Consider the following 26,698-nt stretch of genomic DNA (forward strand, 5'->3'; position numbering starts at 1 on the left):
AGAGAGAGGGAGAACAGGAGGTCATGGAGGAGGGACAGGGAGAGGGAGAACAGGAGGTCATGGAGGAGGGGGACAGAGAGAGGGGGGGACCGGAGGTCATGGAGGAGGGACAGAGAGAGGGAGAACAGGAGGTCATGGAGGAGGGACAGAGAGAGGGAGAACAGGAGGTCAGGGAGGAGAGGGACAGAGAGAGGGAGAACAGGAGGTCATGGAGGGAGGGACATGGAGAGCTGGGAGGAACAGAAGGTCATGGAGGAGGGACAGAGAGAGGGAGAACAGGAGGTCATGGAGGAGGGACATGAGAAGAGGGGAGAACAGGAGGTCATGGGCAGGAGGACAGGGAGAGGGGAGAACAGGAGGTCATGGAGGAGGGACAGGGAGAGGGAGAACAGGAGGTCATGGAGGAGGGACAGGGAGAGGGAGAACAGGAAGGTCATGGAGGAGGGACAGGAGAGAGGGGAGAACAGGAGGTCATGGAGGAGGGACAGGGAGAGATGGGAGAACAGGAGGTCATGGAGGAGGGACAGGGAGAGGGAGAACAGGAGGTCATGGAGGAGGGACAGGGAGAGGGAGAACAGGAGGTCATGGAGGAGGGACAGGGAGAGGGAGAACAGGAGGTCATGGAGGAGGGACAGGGAGAGGGAGAACAGGAGGTCATGGAGGAGGGACAGAGAGAGGGAGAACAGGAGGTCATGGAGGAGGGACAGGGAGAGGGAGAACAGGAGGTCATGGAGGAGGGACAGAGAGAGGGAGAACAGGAGGTCATGGAGGAGGGACAGGGAGAGGGAGAACAGGAGGTCATGGAGGAGGGACAGAGAGAGGGAGAACAGGAGGTCATGGAGGAGGGACAGGAGAGATGGGAGAACAGGAGGTCATGGAGGAGGTACAGGGAGAGGGAGAACAGGAGGTCATGGAGGAGGGACAGGGAGAGAGGGGAGAACAGGAGGTCATGGAGGAGGTACAGGGAGAGGGAGAACAGGAGGTCATGGAGGAGGGACAGGGAGAGGGGGGAGAACAGGAGGTCATGGAGGAGGGACAGGGAGAGGGAGAACAGGAGGTCATGGAGGAGGGAGAGGGAGAGGGAGAACAGGAGGTCATGGAGGAGGGACAGGGACAGGGAGAGGGAGAACAGGAGGTCATGGAGGAGGTACAGGGAGAGATGGGAGAACAGGAGGTCATGGAGGAGGTACAGGGAGAGGGAGAACAGGAGGTCATGGAGGAGGGACAGGGAGAGAGGGAGAACAGGAGGTCATGGAGGAGGGACAGGGAGAGCTTGAAAAAGAGGAGGTCAAACCCCACAGGATGAAAATCCATACTTTTGCCCTGGCATTGTTGATGTCCTTTATCTGGGGATGCTCCCCTTTGGAGTGGAGCAGCTGCTGCTGTTGGGGAATTTGAAAAGATATGCAACTGACACAGAGGAAGACACATTTGGCCAACGTCAAACCTGGGACACAAACTGCGAGGTGGAGAGATGGTTTGGAGCAGTCAAACATTCTATTGTAAAAAAGCAGAGACGACCGAGGCCAGCGACCTCCATCAGAAAGATGTACGGCTCTCTCCAGGGAGGACAGAGGACACGTGATGGCACGGACCACTTATCTGAGCAGTTACTCCTCAACACTTTGCTACCAAAAGCCTTCAGTCAGTGGAAGGGAGGTCGGGCAGAGAGAGACGGAGCAGAGCCTCCTCTGCCAGCTGCACATAGTACACCCCTCCAGGTCCAGAAAGAGCCAAGCTCACTCTGAACACTGGGGGAGATATTCAGAGCAGAAGTGGAGAACAGCAGCAATGACCCCACGAGTGAAGGGTCCACGCCTGCAGCAGAGCTATTGTGCTGCTATGTTAGCACTGGAGGTTTGTGGTGAGCTGCTCGTGGAGTCATAGTTACTGCAGCTGCTTTTACAGCATGCATGTTTTGCTCAGGGTTTGCACATTTCAAGTTCATCAACTATTACTTTGAAGATGTAGGATTACATTTATTCAAATGCATACAACTAAATATACATTGCTATTAAAAAGTATTGTAATACATGACTCATATACTGTGACAGAGTTAAGACTAACATGTGTATCTCATGCAGCCCCATTTTGTAAATGCATCTTTGCCTCAGGACTGATTTAAAGATGCTTCTTTTAGTTGAAATGTCTTCATGTTCTTCATCCATATCAGAGGGAAACAATATAACATGTAGTCCAAGTGCTCATTCCACCGTTTCTCATTGGTGCTACTGCTCCGCTAACGACTTGAGTCTTCTGACCCCAAGTTGTTTCTTTCATCTGATCTGACATCTTTAAATATTTCTATACTTTTAAGTCTTAATTATATCCATTTAAAATGCGTAGTTATTATTTTAGTATTACTTTTAATAGCTTTTTTAACAGTTGAAGTGATTTTAATAATGTGAGTCTATTAGTTAACTGTGGTTTGATACGTTATTGTTGCTGCTGACGTATTGAAAAAGCTTTGGTTTGATGATACCGTATGCTACTTTTCAAAACAGCACCTCCCTTTCAAACCACATGGATGTGGTTGATCCTCTGCAAGGGGCAAATGAAGTTGAGGACTCCAGAAAGGCTGGTTACAAATGTGGGTAATATAAAATATATGACCGGAAATACATTGGTTAAACGCACATTTGGTAAAGGCAAAGAGTAAGCGCACATTAAAAAATGTCCCTATTGTTCTATAGAGTATTTCAAGATGCGCCGGAACAGACTGGGAAAAGAGGACGGGGCTAACATCAAATGGCAGCCTGGAAAGATAACCCATCACCTAGGATGCCCCCAGCTGTGGAGCCTTTGTCATGCAGGTGATTCAATGCAACATGTTGTGTTCTGAAGAACCAGCACCTTACCGTGGTAGAGAGGTTTGTGTGCCCTGATGAACCTGGGGGCTGTGTTGTCTGGAACCTTGTGTTCCTGGTAGGGTCTCCCATGGCAAATTGGTCTCAGGCAAGGGGCCAGACTAAGATTGGTTCAAAAGACCTCATGAAAGAAACAACAAGAAGTGAGGATACCCGGCCCGGAGGAAGCCCGGGGTCCCCTTCTGGAGCCAGGCCCAGAAGGAGGACTCGTCGGCGAGCGTCTGGTGGCCGGGCTTGCCACGGAGCCCGGCCGGGCCCAGCCCGAAAAGGCAACGTGGGCAACACCTCCGCTTCTCCGTCCCGCGGGCCCACCACCTACGGGAAACATCGATGGGGTCGGGTGCGCTGCCAGAAGAGTGGCAGTGAAAGCAGAGGGTCTCGACGGACCAGACCCGGGCGGCAGAAGCTGGCTTTGGGGACGTGGAACGTCACCTCTCTGGGGGGGAAGGAGCCGGAGCTTGTGCGGGAGGTGGAGCGGTACCAGTTGGATCTGGTTGGGCTCACCTCTACGCACAGCGTCGGCTCTGGAACCTTACTTCTGGATAGGGGTTGGACCTATTCTTCTCCGGAGTTGCTCAAGGTGTGAGGCGCCGGGCGGGTGTGGGGATACTCACAAGTCCCCGGTTAGGTGCTTCGTTGTTGGAGTTTACCCCAGTGGACGAGAGGGTCGCCTCCCTACGCCTGCGGGTTATGGGGGGGAAAACTCTGACTGTTGTGTGTGCTTATGCACCCAACAGCAGTTCAGAGTATTCGGCCTTCTTGGAGACCCTGGAAAGAGTCCTGTATGGGGCTCCTGAAGGGGACTCCTTAGTCTTGCTGGGAGACTTCAACGCACATGTGGGCAATGATGGAGACACTTGGAGGGGCGTGATTGGGAGGAACGGCCCCCCTGATCTGAACCGGAGTGGTGGTTTGTTACTGGACTTCTGTGCTAGTCATGGATTGGCCATAACAAACACCATGTTCGAACATAAGGATGCTCATAAGTGTACGTGGTACCAGAGCACCCTAGGCAGAAGGTCCATGATCGATTTCGTTATCGTATCATCGGACCTGAGGCCGTATGTTTTGGACACTCGGGTAAAGAGAGGGGCGGAGTTGTCAACTGATCACCATCTGGTGGTGAGTTGGGTCGAGTGGCGGGGGAAGCCTCTGGATAGACCTGGTAAGCCCAAACGTGTAGTTCGGGTGAACTGGGAACGTCTGGAGGAGGCCCAAGTTCAGGAGGCCTTCAACTCACACCTCCGGCGGAGCTTTTCGGGCATTCCTGTGGAGGTTGGGGACATTGAACCAGAGTGGTCGGTGTTCAAAGCCTCTATTGCCGAAGCCGCGGTGGGGAGCTGTGGTCTCAAGGTCCTAGGTGCCTCAAGGGGCGGTAACCCTCGAACCTCCTGGTGGACACCGGTGGTCAGGGAAGCCGTCCGACTGAAGAAGGAGGCCTTCAGGGATTTGTTATCCCGGGGGACTCCCGAGGCAGTTGCAAGGTACCGACAGGCCCGAAGGGCAGCAGCCTCATCCGTGGCCGAGGCAAAGCAGCGGGGGTGGGAGAAGTTCGGAGAAGACATGGAGAAGGACTTTCGGGCGGCACCAAAGTTGTTCTGGAAAACTGTCCGACACCTCAGGAGGGGGAAGCAGGGAACCATCCAAGCTGTGTACAGTAAGGATGGGACGTTGTTGACCTCAACTGATGGAGTGTTGGGGGCGTTGGAAGGAACACTTTGAGGAACTCCTGAACCCGACAACTCCGCCCTCTATGTTAGAGGCAGAGCTGGAGTATGACGGGGGATCAACACCAATCTCCCGGTGGGAGGTCACTGAGGTCGTTAAACAACTCCACAGTGGCAAAGCCCCGGGGGTGGATGAGATCCGCCCGGAAATGCTGAAGGCTCTGGGTGTTGAGGGACTGTCATGGTTGACACGTCTCATCAACGTTGCGTGGAAGTCGGAAACAGTGCCGAAGGAGTGGCAGACCGGGGTGGTGGTCCCCCTTTTCAAAAAGGGGGATCAGAGGGTGTGTGCCAATTACAGAGGCATCACACTACTCAGCCTCCCCGGGAAAGTTTACTCCAAGGTACTTGAAAGGAGGGTCAGGCCGATTGTCGAACCTCAGATTGAGGAGGAACAATGCGGATTCCGTCCTGGTCGTGGAACGACGGATCAGCTTTTTACTCTCGCAAGGATCCTGGAGGGGGCCTGGGAGTACGCTTATCCGGTCTACATGTGTTTTGTAGACTTGGAGAAGGCGTATGACCGGGTTCCCAGGGAGTTACTGTGGGAGGTGCTGCGGGAGTATGGGGTGAGGGGGTCTCTACTCAGGGCCATCCAATCTCTGTACTCCCAAAGCGAGAGCTGTGTCCGGGTCCTCGGCAGTAAGTCGGACCCATTTCCGGTGAGGGTTGGCCTCCGCCAGGGCTGCGCTTTGTCACCAATCCTGTTTGTAATATACATGGATCGGATTTCGAGGCGTAGTCGTGGGGGGGGGGGTCTGCAGTTCGGTGGAGTAAGGATTGCACCACTGCTTTTTGCAGATGATGTGGTTCTGATGGCTTCATCGGTCTGCGACCTTCAGCACTCACTGGATCGGTTCGCAACCGAGTGTGAAGCGGCTGGGATGAGGATCAGCACCTCCAAATCTGAGGCCATGGTTCTCAGCAGGAAACCGATGGACTGTCCACTCCAAGTAGGGAATGAGTCCTTACCCCAAGTGAAGGAGTTCAAGTATCTCGGGGTCTTGTTCTCGAGTGAGGGAACAATGGAGCGTGAGATGGGCCGGAGAATCGGAGCAGCGGGAGCGGTATTGCAGTCGCTTTACCGCACCGTTGTGACGAAAAGGGAGCTGAGTCAGAAGGCAAAGCTCTCTGTCTACCGGGCCATTTTCGTTCCTACCCTCACCTATGGTCATGAAGGATGGGTCATGACCGAAAGAACGAGATCGCGGATACAAGCGGCCGAGATGGGTTTCCTCCGCCGGGTGGCTGGTGTCTCCCTTAGAGATAAGGTGAGAAGTTCGGTCATCAGGGAGGGACTCGGAGTTGAGCCGCTCCTCCTTCGCGTCGAAAGAAGCCAGTTGAGGTGGTTCGGGCACCTAGTTAGGATGCCACCTGGGCGCCTCCCTAGGGAGGTGTTCCAGGCACGTCCAGCTGGGAAGAGACCAAGGGGTAGACCTAGGACCAGGTGGAGGGATTATATCTCTTCGCTGGCCTGGGAGCGCCTTGGGATCCCCCAGTCAGAGCTGGTTGATGTCGCCAGGGAAAAGAAAGTTTGGGGCTCTCTGCTGGAACTGCTACCCCCGCGACCCGACCACGGATAAGCGGGAGAAGATGGATGGATGGATGGATGTTGTGTTCATTAATAATAAAGCTTTTTATTTTAAAGGGAAATTCAAACACACGTCATAACGTCATGTTATTTTACCATCTGTCTAGATGGCCGAGATGACAGTGAAGGGATTTCAACAGAAATTACATTTTCAACACAAAGTACATTTTTCCTCTTAAATATAGAGGTTTTTTTATAGATTCCTGAAACAATGTTCCCTTTTTCTTAAAAGTAGATTAGCGCAATGGTCTTTTTCTTTGACTTTTACCCTTTTATCAAAAGGGTGTTTTTAGGCTATTTTTGAAGAAGGGAGATGCAGAATTACTTGTGAGTTCTGTTTTGAGTGAACAGATTACCCCTTTGAGTGTTTTTCTGGGTTAAACCATCGATAGGCTTTGCAAATTAACAAGAGAACTGCGAGGGACATTTCCCCAGATAGAATGGTTAAATGATTCTTAAGTTAATGATGCGCTTCCTGCAGGCCTTGAGCACTGAGTCACACAGTTAGGAGAGACCGTGGTCCTTCTGATTCTGGGTGAGCTGACTTCGGGTGGATGGAAGTTCAGAGAGGGGGGGTATGAGGACAGTTAAGCTCTGTTGGCTAGCTGGTCCTGAGGAGGTCGTGAAACGATGACTGGTACATTCCCAAGTATGGCTTTATAAAGAAAAACATGAGACTATTGTGCGATAAGCTACATGCTAAGATGTGCTTTGCTTCAAACGGTTTGGTTCTCTGCTGGCACGCGCTGCCTCACTGTGACACGGCGTCTTTGCATCTCCCAATGAGATGACCTGAAAGGATGACCAGCCAATGAGATGACCTGAAAGGATGACCAGCTGACCCTCCTGTTTGTTTCCAAAGCCTGTCCGGCCTCGGGTTCGCTCTCTCTCCTCGGGCTGCCGAGACCGAGAAGAGAGAGCGAACCCAAAGCCTGTTCGGCCTCGGGTTCGCTCTCTCTCCTCGGGCTGCCGAGACCGATGGGTCTCGGCAGCCCGAGAACCAGGGCAGGAGGACTCCTCACATGACTGTATGGTGTGGTAACGTGTTGCATTATCACCTTTTAGAATCAACACAGGTGATTGGTTGCTTTGAGTGCTCCTTCTTTTAAAGCAAACTCATCGGATCGGAGACGAGATATCTGCTCCCACAGAGCGCATGCAGTGGGACCGACATCCAACGACATCCAACGACATCCAACGACATCCAATCACATCCAATCACATCCAATCACATTCATGACAGAGCACATGCAGTGTGACCGACATCCAATCACATCCAACGACATCCACCAACATCCACCGACATCCACCGACATCCAATCACATCCAACGACATCCACCAACATCCAACGACATCCACCGACATCCACCGACATCCAACGACATCCAACGACATCCAACGACATCCACCGACATCCAATCACATCCAACGACATCCAACGACATCCAACGACATCCACCGACATCCAACGAAATCCACCGACATCCAACGACATCCAACGACATCCAACGACATCCAACAACATCCACCGACATCCAACGACATCCACCGACATCCAACGTCATCCAACGACATCCAACGACATCCAACGACATCCACCGACATCCACCGACATCCAATCACATCCAACGACATCCAACGACATCCAACGACATCCACCGACATCCACCGACATCCAATCACATCCAACGACATCCAACGACATCCAACGACATCCACCGACATCCACCGACATCCAATCACATCCACCGACATCCAACGACATCCAACGACATCCACCGACATCCACCGACATCCAATCACATCCAACGACATCCAACGACATCCAACGACATCCAACGACATCCACCGACATCCAACGACATCCACCGACATCCACCGACATCCACCGACATCCACCGACATCCACCGACATCCAATCACATCCAACGACATCCAACGACATCCAACGACATCCAACGACATCCACCGACATCCAATCACATCCAACGACATCCAACGACATCCAACGACATCCACCGACATCCAACGACATCCACCGACATCCAACGACATCCAACGACATCCAACGACATCCAACGACATCCACCGACATCCAACGACATCCACCGACATCCAACGACATCCAACGACATCCACCGACATCCAACGACATCCAACGACATCCAACGACATCCACCGACATCCAACGACATCCAACGACATCCAACGACATCCACCGACATCCAACGACATCCAACGACATCCAATCACATCCAACGACATCCACCGATATCCAATCATATTCAACGACATCCAACGACATCCAATCACATTCAACGACATCCAACGACATCCAATCACATTCAACGACATCCAACGACATCCAATCACATTCAACGACATCCAACGACATCCAATCACATTCAACGACATCCAACGACATCCAATCACATTCAACGACATCCAACGACATCCAACGACATCCACCGACATCCACCGACATCCAACGACATCCACCGACATCCACCGACATCCAACGACATCCACCGACATCCACCGACATCCAATCACATCCAACGACATCCACCGACATCCAATCACATTCAACGACATCTAACGACATCCACCGACATCCACCGACATCCAACGACATCCACCGACATCCAACGACATCCAACGACATCCAACGACATCCAACGACATCCACCGACATCCAATCACATCCAACGACATCCACCGACATCCAATCACATTCAACGACATCCAACGACATCCAATCACATTCAACGACATCCAACGACATCCAATCACATTCAACGACATCCAACGACATCCAATCCATTCAACGACATCCAACGACATCCAATCACATTCAACGACATCCAACGACATCCAATCACATTCAACGACAGGCACGCGTTTCATTAACCTGTTAAACCCTGTTTCCAGGTCTCAGACACACATTTCATTAACCAGAAAACCCCAATCTTTCACTTATTCGGGATGGACATGATCCTCAGAGACGTTTATATTTCAATAATCCGTCTTTCTTGGTCATTATCCAATATTACTCATCATGGGGGGTCGCTCAGTGCCCCCACCCTCTGGAGTGCACCTCCTGCAGAGATCCGTAACGCTGCCTCCCTGGACATCTTCAAATCATCATTAAAAACACGGCTGTTCACCCTGGCCTTCGGGCGCTTTCTTGGTCCCCGCTTCCTTTATTTTCTGTTTGCCCTTTGATTATGTGTTTGGTTTGTTTGTCCACCATGTCAGTGACCTTGGGTCCCTGGAAAGACGCTACATAAATATCATGTATTGTTATAAATATTATGAAAACAAACACACCAGGAGACAGCTCTTCGTGTCCCGCGGGGAAATACGCGTTGTGTCCTCGTTACGGCCTCTAATGTGATCTGACTGGCAGCTCTACCCCCTCTCTCCATCACTGGGCAAAGACGACAGCTCCACTCATTGATGAACTTTGCACTTTAGACATCACAAAGAGGTGTTGATATGTGGAGATGATCCTGCTGAACTTAACGTATAAGAATCATAAACGTTTGTTGAACATAAACTTGTGCGTAGGTGCTGACTTGTCTATTAAAAGTATTTTTGATACACTTTCAATTGTGCTTACAGCCAATTATTTTTACTGTACAACATGAGAGGAGAGATTTATATTTACCATTCTTACAGTCAAATACCGGCTAACCGAAACACTGAGTATTTGAATATAGAAACCCCCCACATGTATAGCTTTGTGTGGTGCTAGGTTCACGAGAGGATCCGCAATCGCACTTTGTTGCGTAGCCGAGATGCTGTTGATAGTGAGATGTGTCTGCCGTCTACTCTCAACTGTTTGACCGGTATGATGCACCGTGCTACATATTGGCCCTCGTGCTCTCAGACAGTACACGTATACTAAAGTACTGAGACGTCACTCACATCAAGTGAGAAGCCTGCAGGGCAGAGGTCAGGGCGGTAAAACATCCTGCAGATGATGAAATGATGTTTGTGGTTAATGAGCTGCAGCGTGGACTCTGTGGACTGACGAGCTCCGGCCTTAATGAGAGCTGTTACCGAGCTGCTCTCAGGTGACCTCATCAACACACTGACCTGCTTGCTTCCTTACATTGTGCTGCTGTAAACACCCAGAGGCGAAACCTGCACAAACAAGACCAAACAATAATCAAAGCAAATTAGAGAGTGAACCTGTAAAGAAAGTAACGTCAAAGCTGTCCTTTGGTGCTATTTATTTAGTCCTGTTTAAAACACTTTGTTATCAAAGCACACTGAAGGAAATACTCCGTTCATAGGGCAGAATAATGCACTGTAGGGGCTCCAGTGAGTGTTAGTGCGGCACATATTCTGAACGGGCCAGCTGTAAATATAATGAATAAGGACATCTATACCTCATGTATAACACATATGAAAGGTATTTCGTTGTCTGCTGTTTATATAAAGTGTGTCAGATCAGATCCGTATGCATGGCGCCATTCTGTCAATAAAGGATTCTCTAACCGGATGAACGAGGGAAGTCATTTGAGCCGCGATATAAAGGGATCTCACAGCTCCGTAACATTAAAACATAAAGTGTTGTTTTAAATGATGGATGTTCATACCTCATTATGGAACTACAACTCGTCATACATACCAGCCATAACTACATCCTATGCTTATTTGAACACAAACCCGCCCTCGTGGTTATAGGATACGATATACTTTAGTAACCCGTAAAGGAAGTTTGATTTGATCCTGCAGCAACATTAACACGTTTAAAACTCCACAGACGATTCAGATGGATTTGATCCCTTCAGCATCACACACCGGTTCGTAACGAACACACCACAGCAGCACTTTGGTTTGGTGATATATTTATTAGATGTCTGTGAGTTACTACAGTCGTAGTGTTCTCAAACATGTCATCTGCAGTTCATCAAACTGATATATATTTATAACAGAGAAGTATAATCTACATCTAACACAGAAACAACCCGGTCTAGGAGTGAGTCCACTGCTTGGTTTAGTTGTAAAAACGGGGACAAATGAAGATCTGCAAGAAGACGGATGCTCAAACGATAATAATAGAATTATGAATCTGTGCATTAAATAGATCTAAAAATAAAAACATTATTTGAAACAAAGAACTAGCAAACACACCAACAGGCTCATAATGATCACATATAAACTGGCTGTCAACAGGAATATCATTCAGAAGTGCGACTGTGTGTGCGACTTAAGTGCGACTCGAGTCCGAGTCGCACACTCGAGTCCCCATCTCTGGCCAGCAGCGCGGGTGAGTCATCTAGTGTTTATATATATATCTATGCTCCTGATCCTCAACCCCACTGCCCGGTGCCAGAGGAAGAGAGCCAGCTAGGTGACAGTCAGGCAGCCAGCAGCCAGCCAGCAGCCAGCCAGCAGCCGGCCAGCAGCCGGCCAGCAGCCGGCCAGCAGCCGGCCAGCAGCCGGCCAGCAGCCAGCCAGCAGCTAGCCAGCAGCCAGCCAGCAGCCAGCCAGCAGCCCAACACACTCTCACTCCCTAAGCCTCCAATAGCGACGTTTGGTCAGTGTCCGTGGCGTCCAATTGTGACGCTCCGAGGCTCCTTCAGCGTCATAAAGGGACGCAAATAGCTTTCAACTGATTGCAATGTATTCCCATCTGCGTCGGGATTTGACGCTCATGGAAGCACGGCATTCGTTTATGTCGGCTGCCCTTAAAGGTAATGTGAGAGTCCATTCCCAGGAGTAAAGGATGGCAGAAGACACTACACTACCCAGAATCCCCAGCTATCGTTTGGACTACACCATGTGCTCTTGACAAACCCCGTGATAGTCCTCAAGCTCTGTGATTGGAGAGTGTGCTCCGAGGGTTAAGCCGATTCTCGAACAGCACTTGAAATGGGATGGAACCACGGCAGACTGTCCAAAACTGGATTTGAACGGGTCCACCGCGTCCCCCCTCCCCACCCCGTCCCCAGAACTACACATGCTGGCTATTCTGTTTCGCAACATGTTCTCTATGGCACGTCTCTACTGGGAGTTGTAGTTTTAAAAGACGTTTTCGTTTTTCCCATAATTAGAAGTTGCCAGTATTAAACTGTGTACATCCCTGGAGGTTTAGGGGACAGGAAACACTCACATTTAAAACATATAATTAATAAATGGGTGAAAATTGCTTGTGCCCATTATGGGCAGTATTAATATATATACCCACATGCCAGCTAAGGTCAGAAGAGCTTTATTTAACAGCTGGTCTTATGTGTGTGACCCCTGTGATAACATTACATTACATTAATTGATGAGCCTGAAACATGCACTTGTCAAGGTTCAGAGGCACATTGTGCAAATATGGCAGTAGCCATCGATCAGCTTAAGATAAGATATACTTTATTGATCCCAAGTTGGAACATTTGCGTTACATCAGCATGTGTAACAGTTAAATATGCAGTTGTGTTTATTTGAAAATCATTTAGTATAATCACACAAATTCTGTGTTTTATATTCAACAATTCTGTGTTCTTAATTTATTCATTGTTCAATATCTGACAAGGCCGGAGATGAAATATCTACATACATCTTATAGTATAATACATTATGTATAATATCAGTTAAAATAAGTGCTTCAACATAGTTAACATTGCTGGAGGTATGCACACATATTGATAGATGTCTTGTAATGCACTATTGAGGAACCTGCAACCCAAGTTTTTCATTCAGTGCAGAACTACACCACAGTTGTGTAGGCCTATATGATATGTCAATAAACCTTAGAACATCTTGAAATCTTGAAAGGGATGTGCAAAATAGTCATTATATACAGTCTTTAATGAACTATTAGTAGAGAATAACGAGTAATGAATATACTTTATAGGGATCGTATTAATATCTAATAATAAAAATAATTAAATTCAATAACATGCTTTAACCACCAGGTGTCTCTTTATATCAGCTGTGCACCTTTATGGTGTAAATACAGCTATCTACCAATTGGATCAAATATAAAAGTGAGCCGAATTAGTGTTGATACTGCAAGGAGACGTATTGTGTGAAAAGAAATGTAAGATGTTGTTTAATGGCTGATATATTTATGATCCACGTCACGTTTCCAGTTCCTCATGTTTGTCTTCTCATCAGGGCTCTATAAATACAGAACTACGGCAGATATGTAATGCAGCCGAACCGTGTATTACAATGCCGTTATGTGATGACTTTCAAAGAGAAAAGCAAGCACACCCGGAATAAAGTGTTATTATTATTTTTTTTAAATGTTTTCGGTCTGTTAATGACGATGTGCTGTGAGATGTGAGACTGGAATTGCACAGGGGGGAAATAACGTAGGCTATCTTTAGATGCAGATGTTGTTAAACTAATATGTTTAGGCTGTGGACCAACACTATACATTGCCGGGGAAGGGGGTAGCAATAAAGATAACACCATTAAATAGTTACACAACATAACAGGAATAATATCGATAGCAGCGTCCCTAGCAACCACCTTGGTAACAATGAAAATGTCGCGATTTCCTGAAGTAATCTTCGTAATAACTAGCAAACTAAAGATCATGTACATCCACTGCACACATAATCTGAAATAACAACTCATATTTCTCGCATCAAATGACATCAACACGCATTTTAATGGCCAAACTAAATTTAAAATAGGCATTTTACACCAAGAATAAAACGAATTTCAGCCATGTTTTCTTTTTCTGCAGGGAGAAATTTGAAGATCATGTGACATAGACGCTGGGGATTCTGGGTAGTGTAGTGTCTTCTGCCATCCTTTACTCAGAAAAAATATTTTGTTTCTCCGAATCGAAGGGGAAAAATACAAAAGCATTGCACACAATTTAAACCAATCAATGTTGTGTAATTAACAAGGATAATCTGGTGTTTTTTAGTCGATGAGTAGTGCAGATATCACTGTAAAATCAATCGACAGTAAGAGGAATACTTACTTCCGGGTGTACAATTCGCCGTTATCCAATGGGAATGGACGCTCACATTGCCTTTAAGGGCAGCCGGCATAAACGAATGCCGTGCTTCCATGAGCGTCAAATCCCGCCGCAGATGGGAATACATTGCAATCAGTTGAAAGCTATTTGCGTCCCTTTATGACGCTGAAGGAGCCTCGGAGCGTCACAATTGGACGCCACGGACACTGACCAAACGTCACTATTGGACGCTTAGGGAGTGAGAGTGTGTTGAGCAGCCAGCCAGCAGCCAGCCAGCAGCCAGCCAGCAGCCAGCCAGCAGCCAGCCAGCAGCCAGCCAGCAGCCAGCCAGCAGCCAGCCAGCTAGGTGACAGTCAGCCAGCCAGCAGCCAGCAAGCCGAGGCAGGGCAGACAGCACAGGAGGAGAGTGTTGAGGGCCGGGGAAAAAGGAGAAGGGAGATATCTTCATTCGAGAAAGGGTTGCTGTCAGCCATCAGTCCTCTGTCCATGCCACCACCTCAACCAACCTCGAGATATTTTTCAGGAGCGTCTTGCATTCAATGAGAAGGCTGTCCATAACAAAGAGGGCAAGAGTCAGATTTGCTATACATAACGTTATTTTTGAGGCAGAGCAGGAGGTGGAAAGAAATATTTGTTTCCTTTGTTTTGTTATTCAGACACATACTGACCCAATCAAAGTGAATAGCCTGCTGCTGCTGAATGCATGGGCCAAGTGACTGGAAAAAGTTAAAAAAGTTATTACATCGTTTCAGATAATAATAAATAATAATAATAATAATAATTCATTCTATTTAGAGCCGCCTTTCAAAGCACCCACGGTCACCTTACCATTCATAACATATTCCAAGGAAAGGTTTTAAGACAGTACAAAGAATGCAGTCCGGGTGATGTTTTTTATGTGGGGTGCAGATGAGAGAGCTGTCAGAATTACACCAAGATGTTGTGTTTGAGTTCTTGATAAGCCATTAAAACAGTAACATACGTGTCTCCTGTTCACCAAAACATACCCATCTGTTATGGAAATAGAAAGTATTCCAAAATAATACTAAAAGTAATCTGAATACGTTTTTTAAGACAAGTAACTGTATTCAGATTTGGATTACTTTAAGAGCCATGTATTCAGTATTCAGGAACTGATTACATTTACAAAGTAACCCTCCCAACCCTGTAAATATATATAAATATATATATCAAATGCTTCAGGACCATTTAAAATGTATATATAACATGCTTCAGGACTATGGTCACAGCCACCCTTGCTACCAAATCGGCATCCATTTTGGCTATAGTGGAGCTTAAGGCCCAATCCCAAACCACTCCCTCCACCCTACCCCTCCGTGACGGAGTGAACTCCGTCTGTAGCCACACTCGCAGCTCAACGAGGCTCCTCCTGTCAGATGGAGGGAGTAAACACAGCAGCAAGCTTTGGGACGGCCCCCCCCTCTCTCCGGCAGAAACAGGAAGTGCCGTAACTGTTTGTAACAAAGATTTTAAATCAGCTTCTCTTTGACAAAAAGTTTAAATGAATAACTCAAATAAAACTCCAAACATCTTTCATTGTGTTTCAAAGCTCTTTTAGTTTTAAACCTGATATTTATAAGCTTCTTAGTTTTTGCAACGGTCTGTAAATATACACAACTTTATAATAAAATGCACACATTTACCTTCTTCTAGACTAAACACAGGTTTGATCCTCAGTTAAAAACATATGAGGTTATCATGAGGTTGTTAACATCGCAGTTTATCAGTGGATGTTTGCTGGAACTACTTGTAAACAGCGTGTTTCCTGACGGACACACACAGCGTGACTCCGGTCAGGTAGAGACCGGTCTCAAGTCACAACCCAGTCTCACGGCATTTCGTGTTCACCAACACGATTTTTAATCTATTGATTCGTGTTCACCAACACGATTTGCCCCTTTTTTTCGTGTTGCACAGCACGATTTTAAAAGCAATGTATTTCTCCGTCCCGCGGGCCCACCACCTACGGGAAACAACGATGGGGTCGGGTGCGCTGCCAGAAGGGTGGACCAGACCCGGCCGACAGAAGCTGGCTTTGGGGACGTGGAACGTCACCTCTCTGGGGGGAAGGAGCCGGAGCTTGTGCGGGAGGTGGAGCGGTACCAGTTGGATCTGGTTGGGCTCACCTCTACGCACAGCGTCGGCTCTGGAACCTTACTTCTGGATAGGGGTTGGACTCTATTCTTCTCCGGAGTCGCTCAAGGTGTGAGGCGCCGGGCGGGTGTGGGGATACTCGCAAGTCCCCGGTTAGGTGCTTCGTTGTTGGAGTTTACCCCAGTGGACGAGAGGGTCGCCTTCCTACGCCTGCGGATTATGGGGGGGAAAACTCTGACTGTTGTGTGTGCTTATGCACCCAACAGCAGCTCAGAGTATTCGGCCTTCTTGGAGACCCTGGAAAGAGTCCTGTATGGGGCTCCTGAAGGGGACTCTTTAGTCTTGCTGGGAGACCCTGGAAAGAGTCCTGTATGGGGCTCCTGAAGGGGACTCTTTAATCTTGCTGGGAGACTTCAACGCACATGTGGGCAATGATGGAGACACTTGGAGGGGCGTGATTGGGAGGAACGGCCCCCCTGATCTGAACCGGAGTGGTGGTTTGTTACTGGACTTCTGTGCTAGTCCGACTGAAAAAGGAAGCCTTCAGGGATTTGTTATCCCGGGGGACTCCCGAGGCAGTTGCAAGGTACCGACAGGCCCGAAGCGCAGCAGCCTCATCCGTGGCCGAGGCAAAGCAGCGGGTGTGGGAGAAGTTCGGAGAAAACATGGAGAAGGACTTTCGGGCGGCACCAAAGTTGTTCTGGAAAACTGTCCGACACCTCAGGAGGGGGAAGCAGGGAACCATCCAAGCTGTGTACAGTAAGGATGGGACGTTGTTGACCTCAACTGATGAAGTGTTAGGGCGTTGGAAGGAACACTTTGAGGAACTCCTGAACCCGACAACTCCGCCCTCTATGTTAGAGGCAGAGCTGGAGTATGACGGGGGATCAACACCAATCTCCCGGGGGGAGGTCACTGAGGTCGTCAAACAACTCCACAGTGGCAAAGCCCCGGGGGGGGATGAGATCCGCCCGGAAATGCTGAAGGCTCTGGGTGTTGAGGGACTGTCATGGTTGACACGTCTCATCAACGTTGCGTGGAAGTCGGAAACAGTGCCGAATGAGTGGCAGACCGGGGTGGTGGTTCCCCTTTTCAAAAAGGGGGATCAGAGGGTGTGTGCCAATTACAGAGGCATCACACTACTCAGCCTCCCCGGGAAAGTTTACTCCAAGGTACTCGAAAGGAGGGTCAGGCCGATTGTCGAACCTCAGATTGAGGAGGAACAATGCGGATTCCGTCCTGGTCGTGGAACGACGGATCAGCTTTTTACTCTCGCAAGGATCCTGGAGGGGGCCTAGGAGTACGCTTATCCGGTCTACATGTGTTTTGTAGACTTGGAGAAGGCGTATGACCGGGTTCCCAGGGAGTTACTGTGGGAGGTGCTGCGGGAGTATGGGGTGAGGGGGTCTCGACTCAGGGCCATCCAATCTCTGTCCTCCCAAAGCGAGAGCTGTGTCCGGGTCCTCGGCAGGAAGTCGGACCCATTTCCGGTGAGGGTTGGCCTCCGCCAGGGCTGCGCTTTGTCACCAATCCTGTTTGTAATATACATGGGTCGGATTTCGAGGCGTAGTCGTGGGGGGAGGGGTCTGCAGTTCGGTGGACTAAGGATTGCACCACTGCTTTCTGCAGATGATGTGGTTCTGATGGCTTCATCGGTCTGCGACCTTCAGCACTCACTGGATCGGTTCGCCACCGAGTGTGAAGCGGCTGGGATGAGGATCAGCACCTCCAGATCTGAGGCCATGGTTCTCAGCAGGAAACCGATGGACTGGCCACTCCAAGTAGGGAATGAGTCCTTACCCCAAGTGAAGGAGTTCAAGTATCTCGGGGTCTTGTTCTCGAGTGAGGGAACAATGGAGCGTGAGATGGGCCGGAGAATTGGAGCAGCGGGAGCGGTACTGCAGTCGCTTTACCGCACCGTTGTGACGAAAAGGGAGCTGAGCCAGAAGGCAAAGCTCTCTGTCTACCGGGCCATTTTCGTTCCTACCCTCACCTACGGTCATGAACGAGATCGCGGATACAAGCGGCCGAGATGGGTTTCCTCCGCCAGGTGGCTGGTGTCTCCCTTAGGGATAAGGTGAGAAGTTCGGTCATCAGGGAGGGACTCGGAGTTGAGCCGCTCCTCCTTCGCGTCGAAAGGAGCCAGTTGAGGTGGTTCGGGCACCTAGTTAGGATGGAGGGATTATATCTCTTCGCTGGCCTGGGAGCGCCTTGGGATCCCCCAGTCAGAGCTGGTTGATGTCGCCAGGGAAAAGAAAGTTTGGGGTTCTCTGCTGGAACTGCTACCCCCGCGACCAGACCACGGATAAGCGGGAGAAGATGGATGGATGGTATTTCTCTTGCCTGCAGCACGTCTTTTTCTCCGGTCGGGTCGAGGAAGACCGGAAGCTGTGTGGTTCATAAAAACATGTTCTTACTTGATATCAAGCCACAATTATTGCTTTCATTTCAAAACGTATAATTTCGGACTTTTGTTGGCGTCTGTGAGGAAAATAAATGGGGCTCAGAGCCTCAGGATACTGAAATCTGTATTTTTAAATCAGTTTTTCCTTCTAATTTGTTATTCTTTTCAAAATAACAGACTGTTATTTACTCACCAATAACACACAATTATCCTTGCTTTTATTTATTTGTTTAATTCCATAATCTCTGGCTTTTTTGGTGTCCGTCAGGAACTGAATTTCAAAATAAAAATAACCGGAAACAGACGTAGGCCTATAAGGGACATTTCGAGCATCATTGCGATTGTCAACATTTCTGAGTTTAGGATGGCCGAAGACACTACACTACCCAGAATCCCCAGCTATCGGTTAGGACTACAGTTCCCGTAAGGTTACGCAGAGCGTCCAACAGCTGTGTGAAATGGAACGAAACCACGCCAGACTATCCAAAACTGGAATCGAACGCTCCTCCAGAACTACACATGCTGGCTATTGTGTTTCGCAAAATGTTCTATGGGACGTCTCGACTGAAAGTTTTCGTTTCCCCACAATTAGAAGTTTCCAGTATTAAACACATTGGTGTTATCAAATGTAAAACATATAATTAATAAATGGGTGAAAATCACTTGTGTCCATAATGCGCAGCATTATATTAATGCCGTATACCCACATGACAGCTCATTGCTACTTTGTTATTCTACTCCACGACAATTCAGAGGTTAACCTGGTATTTTTACTCCACTACATTTATTTGAGTCACTTTGCAGATTCTGATTAATGATGTGAAATATAAACAACCCTTAAATCAGACTTTAGTTACACCTGAGTAACATTCAGGGAAGGTGATTGTGAAGTGCCAACAATCAGGAGAGATATTTGATAGTTGGTGCTTGAGAAGACTAAACATGTATCTGCAATTGACATGAATGGAAACGAGGAATAAAGTATATTCATTACTCGTTATTCTCTACTAATAGTTAATTAAAGACTGTATATTATGGCTATTTTGCACATCCCTTTCAAGATTTCAAAGGTTTATTGACATATCATACACAACTACGGTGTAGTTATGCAATGAATGAAACACTTGGGTCACAGGTTCCTCAACAGTGCATTACAAGACATCTATCAATATGTGTGTACCTCCTTTTTTCTTATTTAAAAGAAGACCTTAATCTGTTATTTAATGTTTAAATAAAGGTTAATCCGTTTTTCTGTTTTTCACCTCCTATTAATATCTGTGTGCATCCTGCACTAAACTGTTTTATTGTAGAGATCACTTATAGTATCTTCAATAATTCAATAACGTGCTTTAACCACTAGGAGGTGCACACAAGGTGCACACAGCCATAATAACTTTTCTTGTATTATTAGTGTGTATGTACAACATCTGAAGATGTATAGTTTTATGCATGCTTTCACATCATTTTACAGCATATTGCTATACTATTTCAGACTCAGTATTTACATTCTTACATTCACAGAAAATCCGATCTTTAAAAACTACAGTCCTTTTCTATCAGCTGTGCACCGTTATGGTGTAAATATAACCTATAACCTATGAATTAGATCAAATGTAAAAGTCAGCCGAATTAGTGTTGATACTGCAAGGAGACGTATTGTGTGAAGAGAAATTGAAGATGTTGTTTAATTGTTGATATATTTATGATCCACGTCAAGTATTCAGTTTCGGCGGCATTTCTTCAGTCTTTCCAAAGGTCTTCTCATCGGGGCTCTCTAAATAAAGAACTACGGCAGATCTGTAATATGTAATGCAGCCGAACCGTGTATTACAATGCCGTTATGTGATGACTTTCAAAGAGAAAAGCAAGAGCACTCAGAATTAAGTATTATTTTATTCTTTTAAAATGTTTTCCGGATTTCATATAATATAAACACCAACTCCCAGCATGCATTGCGGCTAAAACATCCAATCAGAGAGCTTAAAACCATAGCTGAGGATCTTGGGTAATCGCTCGAAATGCCTACGTCTGTTTCCGGTTATTTTTATTTTGAAATTCAGTTCCTGACGGACGCCAAAAAAGCCCGAGATTATGGAATGAAACCAATAAATAAAAGCAAGGATAATTGTGTGTTATTGGTGAGTAAATAACAGTGTGTTATTTTGAAAATAATTACAAATTAGAAGGAACAAAAGATTTAAAAATACAGATTTCAGTATTCTGTATTTATAAATGAGGCCCCTGAGCTTTAAAAGGTTGCTGTCCACTTTCTGTTGGGTAGAGATGATCCCCGTGGGAGCGGTTTTGTATGTAAGTTAATCTGTAACACTGCACTGCATTTCCAAGTCACCTAAACATCCCTAACACTTCAAGTTGACATGTGGGGTTCCTCAAGGCTCCATCTTGGGGCCTCTTCTCTTTAACATCTACATGCTACCACTGGCTCAGATAATGAAGAACAACAACATAAGTTACCATAGCTATGCAGATGACACACACATTTACCTAACCATTTCACCAGGAGACTATGCTCCAATTCAAACACTGAGTAAGTGCATTGAACAAATCAATGACTGGATGTGTCAGAACTTTCTCCAATTAAACAAAGACAAAACTGAGGTAATGGTTTTTGGAGCCAAGGCAGAACATTTAAAAGTTAGCGCTGAGCTTCAGTCTGCAATGTTCAAACCAACAGATAAAGCCAGAAATATAGGTGTAGTCATGGACTCTGACCTGAGCTTCAACAGTCACATTAAAACAGTTACTAAATCAGCCTACTATCACCTAAAGAACATATCTAGGATTAAAAGACTAATGTCACATTGTCTTGTTGGAAGACCCAGCGATGACCTACGCAAAGACTAAGAGCAGATTTTATCATGTTATCCCTCAAAATGTCAACATCATTTTAATTGTTCATGAAGCCTTGCACACGAACAAGGCTCCCTGTGCCTGAGGCTGCAAAACAGCTCCACAGCATGATGTGTTCGTAGGGTTGAAGGCCTCTCCCTTTCTTCGCCAAACATAAGCAACATCCATGTGCCCAAACAGTTCCAGTTTCATCAGACCAAAGCACAGACTTCCAAAACTCATCCAGCTGAAGTATAAAATTAGTTAAGGTATAAAGTTCAAAGTGGTGGTTTGATCAATTCGTAATCTGCAAAGTTACAGTGTCCTCAATTCAGGATTACTTTACGTTTACTTCATTACATATTAAATCAAAAGACTATGGCATGATAACCTAATTACATTATTTCAACTATCAATCATTATCTCATTTCAAAATCTGAAGGGAAAACTAAACAATTCTCAAAATGTTTAACAATCTGAAAAGGAAGAGTTAGGCAAATATTCAAATACTTTTGTAAAACCTGGAAAGGAAGGTTTACATATTTAAAACTTGAAACGTCATTGTAGGTCTTTCTGTGCATGAATAATATATTGAAGAGTAGTGTTGTTGAACCTGATTGCTGGACAATTAAGGATATTAACATTATTTGTTATAATATTAGAACTATCTTATTATTCAATACCTGAAAATATCAATTCATTAATTTTGTGTAGTGTGAAAGTGTAATCTGATTGATAAAAGATTAGTTTATCAGGCGTACATTTCCTCTTCCATAAAAACATAGGTTTGAGAAATGAATGTTTCAATATGAGATCAATTACTCAAATATAATTGACTCTCCCCTCCCTTTTCTTACATATGTCACATAATGTAATAACAACATAGGAGTCTATTTAAACATGGTATCGTCTATAAGCTATTAAGCGAGAAAACTCAGTACCAGAATGCAACTTGCAAATATCTCTTCTCTCTTTCCTATCCCTCTCTTCCCTCTTCTCTCTATTCTCTCTTCCACATCTCTCTCTATTCTCTCTTTCTCATCCCTCTCTCTTCCTCTTTCTATTCTCTCTTCCACATCTCTCTCTATTCTCTCTTTCTCATCCCTCTCTCTTCCTCTTTCCTCACTTCCCCATCTCTTTCTATGTTCACTTACCCATCTCTTTCTCTCTTACTTTCCCATGTCTTTCTTGTCTTACTTCCCCATGTATTTCGTCTCTCGCTTACCCATCTCTTTCTCTCTTACTTCAGTTAGATATGAAATAAAACATACGAGTCCATGTAAGCATGGTAGAGGTCATAATCCATCACTCGAGAAGATTCAGTATCACCTGTGCGCAGCTAACAAAAAACAATTGTGAGAAACATATATTAAGCAGGAAATGGACACCGTTGTTGAAAAAAGAAAGCATAGCCGATTTGGGAGGAAAAGCTTCACCCCTTTAACATCTGAGTTACCACTGAAGGCATAGCATGAATGATAGTGGGCGTCTGAGGGTGTCATTACTGAGAAATGTCAAACAAATTCAAAACCTTACATTTGAAAACAGGTTTTCCTTCCTCCACTTAAGGTGACGTTATCATTGGAAACAATAAAAACGAACTGTTTTGATGTAGAATCTATAAATTGAATCGTCAGAGCAGAACAGAATTAATTTCATTTAATTTCAAACCTTTATTTATACAGATAAAATCCCATTGAGATCATTGATCTCTTTTCCAAGGGAGACCTGTTCAAGTAGTTCCACATGAAACATAAAAGCATAAACAGAACAACAAAAGGACATCATCAGCATCATTTACATAATTATCCACATGAACAGGTACCAACAGCTTCTGATTGAGTAGCATCCAACCGAGCTTTAAAAACATTTAGTGGCACCAGATTGTTCAGTTTCCATTTAATGTGCAGCCTGTTCCAAGACAGAGGAGCTGCGCATCTAAAAGCTGCTTCCCTAAGACAGTCCTAGCAGCTGGCACATTTAATAAAACCACAGCATTCGATCTCAGGCAGGAGCCACTTACAATTCTCCGTGAGATCAGGGAGCAGATATAAGATGGAAGTTTCCCTAACATGGCTTTGTATATAAAAATGTACCAGTGACTGAGCCTCCGTACAGTTAGTGAAAGCAAACCAGCCCTTGCATACAGGGTACAGTGAAGGGTTAATGCTTTACAGTTAGTCACACATCTCAGAGCGCTGTGATACGCAGCATCTGACTTGCTCAGGCAATGGGCAGGTGCATTCAGATACACCAGATCCCCAGAGTCCAGCACAGGTCAAAGGTCACAGAGCCTTTTCCTGGCCTCACGCGAGAAACAGGACGTGTTCCTGGAGAAGAACCCTAGCCTAACCCTCAGTTTTTTAAGCAGGTTATTGACATGAAGTTTAGAAGAGAGACAATCATCAAGCCAGATACCAAGGTATTTGTAACAGGCAACAACTTCAAGTTTTGTTCCTTGCGTAGTTACAATATCTAAAACAGGCTCTGGTGTCTTTTTTGCTTTAGAAAGAGCATTACCTTGGTTTGATCCACATCTAGAAGAAGCTTTAGTTCAGAGAGCTGAGTCTGAGTAGTGTTAGAAACAGCCTGTAATTTAACACCAGCCTCCTGAATGAGGGACCTGCACAGAACATCACAGTATCATCCGCATAATGTAAAGTAGCTTCATCCACATGTTCACCTACGCTGTTAATATGGAGAATAAAAGTGGTCCTAAAACAGAACCTTGTGGTACACCATTAGAAATGTTTAACCACTCAGAAGACAGTCCATCAAAGTGAACACATGGGGACCTTTCAGAGAGGCAGTTCACAAACCACCCACTGCACGGCTGGACATGCCTCTACTGAGTAGCCTCTGCTTTAAGATGAGATGATCGACGGTGTCAAACGCTTTGGACAGGTCAACAAACAGAGCTGCTCAACTCTGCTTATTATCTAAAATACTAGTAATGTCATTCACCACTTTCATCGTGGCAGTGATGGTGCTGTGTTTCTTTCTGAATCCTGACTGATGTTCAGACAGGATGTCATTGTTACATGAAAACACCTTTACCTGTTCACTCACTAGGCGTTCAAGAGCCTGAGCCAGAACTCACCACTTAGAGATTGGCCTATAGTTATTTAATAAGGTGGCCTCCCCTCCTTTCAGTAAAGGCAAGACATAAGCAGACTTCCATACTTTTGGAATTGTATTTGTGCTGAGGGAGAGGTTAGAAAGAGAAGTGAGAGGTGGAGCAATAAAGTCTGCAGCTATCTTTAAAAAGAAAGGTTCTACGTTGTCCGGGCCAGCCGGTTTCCTAGGATCTAGCTTAGATAAAGCTTCATGAACAATACCAACAGTAAAAGGGGTAAAACTGAAAGGGTTTTCCAGACCACGTTGTTCAGAGTCACAGACTGGGGTGTTCACAGAAGCAGAGTTAGTGACAGAATCAAACAGAACCGCAGGACACAAAATGCTCATTAAAGCAATTTAGCATAGTGGCCCTGTCCGATATAGGGCCAGATGCTGTGGTGAGGCACGGAGGAGCTCATTACGGATCTCACTGGTTGATATCGATTTTATTGCTTTCCAAAATTTCCTAGGATTATTTAGGTTTTCTGTGGTAACTGACAAATAGTACTTTGACTTTGCACTTTTTACATTTGAAGTGAAGCTATTCCTTAGCTGCCTAAAATGCAGCCATTCTATCTCTGAGCCTGATCTCCTGGCCTTTGCCCAGGCCTTGTTCCTCTCATGAAGGACACTGGACAGCTCAGCAGGAACCAGGCCTTGTTTCTCTCATGAAGGACACTGGACAGCTCAGCAGAAAACCAAGGATTGTCTCGTCCCTTCACTCTGAATGTACGCGGGGTGCATGTCTATCAATGATCTCCATAAAACCAAGATAAAAATAAGACCATGCAGTTTCCACATCAGCACACAGATCGATGTTTCCCCAATCAAACCCAAACAGATCATGAACTAAACCCTGCTCCACAAAATGTTTTTTGTCTCTCTTGATGATAATGCGAGGTTTAACCTTTTGGACCTTAGTGTCCCTGATTGTGGCTACAACACAGAGATCGCTCAGATCATTCTCTAATACTCCCACAGAAGAATATTTATGGGGAACATTAGTTAAAATGAGATCAATTAGGGAGGATTTAGTAGGGACTTGATGTTAGGGCGAGTAGGACTGTCCACAATCTGAGTAACATTCAAAGAGATACAAAGGTTTTTAAATCCTCTGACTCTGCAGCTAACCAGTCCCAGCTCAAACCTCCAAGCAGCACTATTTCCTTGTAGTCTAGGAGTCTTTGACAGCTGAGGGGGGTCTGTAACAACTCACCACCATGACCTTTGACCCTTTGCCACTTCTATATTTAAGGCTAAAAATTCAAATTGCTTACTGATCGATTTGGAAATTAATGTGGTTACACTGAACTTATTCTTAACATAAATTGCAACGCCACCACCTTCATTAGGCCGGTCGGTACGATACACATTAAAACCATTTAAGGCGACGTCAGAGGCCAGAATAGACTTGTTTAGCCATGTTTCAGATAAGACAATGACGTCAGCGTCAGTCGAGCCCAGATACGGACAACATCTAGTTTACCAAACAGACTGCGTACATTCAAGTGGATGAGACCCAGCCCAGACCTAGCTTTAAGATCAGCAGGAGTAGCGATCTGACTATTACTACTGGGCGGACCAGGGTTAGGTTGGACATTTCCTGACAGTAATAACAACAACAAAACCAGGCATCTTTTCCTCTTAAATGACACACATACACCGTCATCTAATTTAGAAACACCGGAAAAGTCTGCGAGAGTGTGATTAGAGCTGAAGAAGCAGTCCTGAAGAACCATCAACGCAGGAAAATAAAAAAGACAAACATATTTTGTCGAGCAGATTGACTGTGACAAGGCAACCGTTAATTGTTTGAGCAACACATCCGAACCTTTGCAGGGGATGCCCACTGCAGGTGGCAGAACAGACCTGAATCCAGTAGTCTTCTCAGGGTGACTAGAGATCTTCTCATAGTCCAAAACAGTTAACAGGCACAGCAGAATCCCGATATGGGCCATTTTCCCAGACCAGCAGAGCATCCGGATAGGCGTGCAAGCAGGCCCAAAATGTGGAGGCGCTCCGTTCTCCTCGCGATATCCCCGGTGCAGAACCTCCTCAGTAGGCCTACAGCAGGATAGGCGAAG

This window comes from Pseudochaenichthys georgianus, unplaced genomic scaffold (assembly GCF_902827115.2).
Source record: "Pseudochaenichthys georgianus unplaced genomic scaffold, fPseGeo1.2 scaffold_406_arrow_ctg1, whole genome shotgun sequence".
NCBI lineage: Eukaryota > Metazoa > Chordata > Actinopteri > Perciformes > Channichthyidae > Pseudochaenichthys > Pseudochaenichthys georgianus.